Here is a 4,608-nt window from a genome sequence, read left to right as displayed (position 1 = left end):
CAACTTTCAACTTCCATTAATATTTTTTGTCTTTATTTCCAGTTGTTAGGAATCCTGTTTCAATCCTGGCAAGGTTTACTCCACCTAAAGGCGGAAAATATTCACTGGATTGGGCTTACACAATCAGTTACAAATGTGACCCACTCAAGCACAATTATCTTGTATTTGCATGCCTGCCTGATGGAATAATAAAACAAATGCTCCATAACAGTATTGTTTTCTTACTTTTGTCGCCATTTGTTCTTGTCTAGTTTTCTGGTGATGACGTTTTTCCCGTGCGGATCCACTGTTTTGGTCACTAAATGATGAAGTTGTCGTTTCTTCTTCCTCGTTCCTTCTTCGTTCGTTCCTCGTAGTTAGTATCCGTCGTCCTTTGATCGAAAAGACATTAGGGAGCTTAAGAGGCTGTCCACGTAAGAACGGATAAGGCAAATTTCCGCACTTCATCGATTTCCTTGATGTTTTCAGTGATTGTCGACTACCCTATCCCATGTACAAATATCGCATTTACTTTGATCGATTCCATGCTTTTCATTTTTTTAGAGGACTGTTTCCGAGGTGACCTCTGAACTCCACAATTTGCCGTCTGTAACACCTTCGATCTAGCTGTAAATATCGGACACCAGCAAAGCTCTGCTTTCTATTATGGAAAGCAGATTATTTTATATATTTAAGAGTAACTCTTCTTTAATGCATCACAGGTTCAACGATTGAGTCCTACAAAATATTTACTGGGTTATGAATGTTTCAAAATACCTTATCTTGAGCCGAGAATTTTTTTAGGCGGGAGGTACCTGCGTTTGAAAGCTATTTTCTCAGTTGTGAGACGTGATCTAGAGCTAAGACTACTACAGCTGGAAAGTAATTATACAAGGCTAACACATCATAGAATAAAACTTTTGGGCACTCGCTTGCGGGCGCCGTAAAAAGGTTCGTTATTTTCACAATTATTCGGCGCCATTTTGACATCAAAGGAACCGCCGTTCCAACTATTTTTTGATCGCAAGTTTGAGAAACATTCTTCTCTTGAGAAAATATTTATATAGATAATTCAATTACTTCATTCTAAATGCCGTTCAACCTTCAAGATCTTGCATGTACGAAAATTGGCCTGTTTGTGAAGAATAAACAAGAGAAGACAAGGGAGACTCGCCGTCTACATATTCACTTACGCAAATTAGCAACGAAACTGGTGTGGTCTGTTCTTCACCAATACACTTGGGTGCAGAATAATGTTTATGATCAGAATTATGTTCTGAGCTAGTGTGCAGTAGGTTATCGCATTGGGCACAGTGAATCCTTTTTCATGACAACGTAGTGCCGTGTTCTTGGTACGGGCCGGTCGCGCAACAGTCAACAGCCGGGGGCAAAGAGGAAAAAATTATGTTATTTGCATTGATTCCATCGTAAATTTCCATGAAATACCACCTCTTGGCCGGCAATATCACGGTACGTTTAGCTTACTGTAGTTTGCGTCTTTAATTTGAACGTTTACGGCATGTCGGCAAACGAGTCATTTGAGAAAACAGGGCGCGGTCTGGATTAGACGACCCGTGGAAAGTTAAGATGGTGAGTTCGACGAGGTTGAAAGGGTTCAATCAGTACCCAACAAATGGCTTTGCAACTATTAGTCATTCATCAAAAAATGAAAAATACAAAACACACACACACAAGCACAAAAACAGTTCAGTTTGCATAAGTTTTGCCTCCTTATTTCCAGACGATGTAACTTGTTGAGATTTGAATGGACTTACATGCCAGTAGTGCTCTAATTAAAACATTTGCATTCTTGAACAAATGACATCAATAGATCTATCAGCTCCTTTTTTCTGTCTCTTGATTTAAATGGTACTTCATAATGGCGCAAGATATCCTTGAGCAGTGTCACGTTAAATTGATGCAGCTTATATTCTTCGCACACTCGCACAAGTTGAAGGTGTCGTATGAAAGGGGATGCTGCGGCCTCAGTTCCTCTGAGATGTGCTCCATCAGCCGCTGTCGCTCTTCTTCCTCTTCCTCTAGAAAGAGTTCCTTTGAACTTTGCTCACCTTCAGGTGAGGGTGCTTGTTGTCTTCTTCTGTTTGCAGACAGGCGTGAAAAAAACCCTTGCACTTGGCTTTTAGTCAACCACTCTTCTCGCTCAAATAACCTTCTGTTCTGCTCATCTCTTGCCTTCCGCATATCATTGAAAACTTGCTGAGGGTCAGCTTTTAGCCCTGACTGTTCTCCGAGGTCAAACTTTGCCATCAGGTAGTTTTTAACTTTCTCGGGGAATCTAGTTGATCCTGCTCGTTGCTTGGTTAGGGCCCAGCCCATAATAACACAGCTCGTGGTGGGCGCCGGTTCACTTTCACTCTGGTGGACAGGTTCGCAAGGTTCATCTTCAGTGATGTTGACTGTTGTGGTAAATCTCTCTACCCAATCTCTAGGAATCGTATCGTAAAGCGTTTCTGACTGTCTTTCAGCCTCAACGCAGTGATCCCCTACATCTAAATGCGCTTCAAGTTCTGAAAACAGCTGAAAACTCTTCACACACCCAGGCTCCGAACATTCAAAAATTTCAATGTCCGAATTGCCCAAATCGTGATGACGATTGCCTTCATCTGAATCCTCCGCCACAGAATCCCTGCTTTGGTATACACGTGAATTATGAAAAGGGAAAAACTCTTCCTTAACTATGAGACAGGTGTCCCCTTGATTTTTTTTCACCAGCTGGTCGAATGAGATTTCCTTGCCACGCCCAATTCTGTAGGACTTCCACACACCAATAGCTGGACGTTGTGCAGTTTGCTGAAACCATCTATTTTGTTCACTTCTAGGGTTAACTTCGCTTCGTCAACCTCACAAACACCTGCGGAGGTACCCTTCACTGGTCGTTCAGATAGTGCACTTCCCATGTCCCCCGCTGTCAGAATGTCGTGTCCTTCGTCGCAGAAACGGCGGATGCATGTTTTCATAGGGCACAAGATCCGATCACAAACGTCTTTGCCATATTGCGGTTCAGAAACGTCATAGCGACAAACGTCTACACCAACCCGTTCACTAACTCTCCTTGCTGCAGCGATTAGAGAGTTATTATGGTAGCAACCAGCTTCATCTGATCTCAAATAAACTTGGGTGATGTGAGGCTTCTTGGCCTTAAGTTCTCCTAATATGTTTTCTAGAATAGAACACACAGCGAACCAATCCTGTTGGTATGCATCAAACAGATGGGCATATGACTGCATCTCCAGCTTTCCACTGACGTCAAGATCGCCTGTGATCACCGTCGATATGTGCCAACTCAATCCTCTCTTACCGAACCAGTCGGACTGATTTTCTCGATATCTAAGCTACATACATACATCCTTTATTTGTCTTGTAGGTCAATAAAAAAGTGCAGCTAAAAAGCTGATGTGGACCTAGAACTAAAGTGTATCTACAAAATTTAAAAAAATTAAGTTAACGAACTTACGAATCGAATTATTTACAATAAATAAGAAAGAATACAATACCCAGTAAGATAATCGATAGTTAATTGACTATAGTGCTAGTACATTAGTATATGTAATTTTACAATGTCTTTGTTAATTCCCTGCATTCCATTAAATGTTATTTTATCTAAAATGTTGGATTTTGCTTTAAGAGCAGATTTCAAAGAAATAACGTTCGGTTTACTTTTTAAGTACATAGGTAAGTTATTCCAAAGAATTGACGCACGATGACAGAAAGAAGAACGAAGGAAGTCACTTTTAGGGCGTTGCTCGTAAAGTTTCAGATTATCCCTGAGATTTCTCAACGGAGAGTGTTTAGTAAACAGAGAGCTTATCCCAGCCGGAGCTCTGTTGTAGAATGCCTGATAAGATATGGTTTCAATCCTCTTCTTGTAAATGTACGATAATGACTTCCATTTTGTCATTGCCAGGACTTCAGTGCTTAGAGTAGATTCCTTTATGTTAAGAATAAATCTCGCTGCCCTGATATCAATGTCTTCTAGGGTCTGAAGTGATTTTGAAGATCCCCATAGAGCGATTGAATACGTAATACTTGGAATGATACCTTTGAAACAAATTGACTCTAATATGCGATTGTCGAGACCTTTTAAGTGTTTGAGTTTCTTCACTCTTGCTGAAAAACGTTTGCTCAAAGATTTTACATGTGGCGACCAAGATAGTTTGTTGTCGATATGAATCCCTAAACAAGTAGCTTTAGAAACAAAGGACAACTCATTAGGCCCTAAACAAATATTTTGTAAGGGACCGATGAATTTTGATTTAGATAACAACATTAGTTCGGTTTTTGCAGGATGAATAGTCATGAAGTTATCCTTAGCCCATTTGTTTAAATCGGCGATCGCTTTCTGTATCTTAAGTAAGTAAGAACTGCATGAACTGCTGAAGAAACTTCATCGCCCAATCCATTATTATCAGCGCACAATTTGGATTCACGAACAACATGCGCCTTCCAGTGCAAGATATCTGCCTTTGCCAGCTTGAAGTCGTATAGCAGATCTTCTCGTTCTTCATTGCTGTAAGGAATCCACAGGGCACTTTCAATTCTATCTTCGACTTCATCGAATGCGTTTCGAAGGTCTTGGCAGTCACTGCAGCTTTCTGTGTGTTGATGGGA

General features: G+C 40.8%; 1 long non-coding RNA gene and 1 pseudogene across 1 annotated transcript in view; one reads left to right on the top strand and one right to left on the bottom strand.

The window, feature by feature from the left end:
- Positions 1–206, top strand: part of LOC138026692 (uncharacterized) — a 6,997-nt gene extending 6,791 nt beyond the window's left edge. Inside the window, exon 5 of the long non-coding RNA XR_011127323.1 lies at positions 43–206. This is a non-coding gene — a long non-coding RNA (uncharacterized lncRNA). The remainder of the gene's footprint in view (positions 1–42) is intronic.
- A 1,678-nt stretch (positions 207–1,884) lies between these two features.
- Positions 1,885–2,897, bottom strand: LOC138025363 (uncharacterized; annotated as a pseudogene).
- Between the last annotated feature and the right edge of the window lie 1,711 nt (positions 2,898–4,608).

This window comes from Montipora capricornis, chromosome 12 (assembly GCF_036669925.1).
Source record: "Montipora capricornis isolate CH-2021 chromosome 12, ASM3666992v2, whole genome shotgun sequence".
Taxonomy (NCBI): Eukaryota; Metazoa; Cnidaria; class Anthozoa; order Scleractinia; family Acroporidae; genus Montipora; species Montipora capricornis.
Note: the sequence above shows the minus strand (reverse complement) of the source record. Positions and strands in the feature narration are given on the sequence as shown.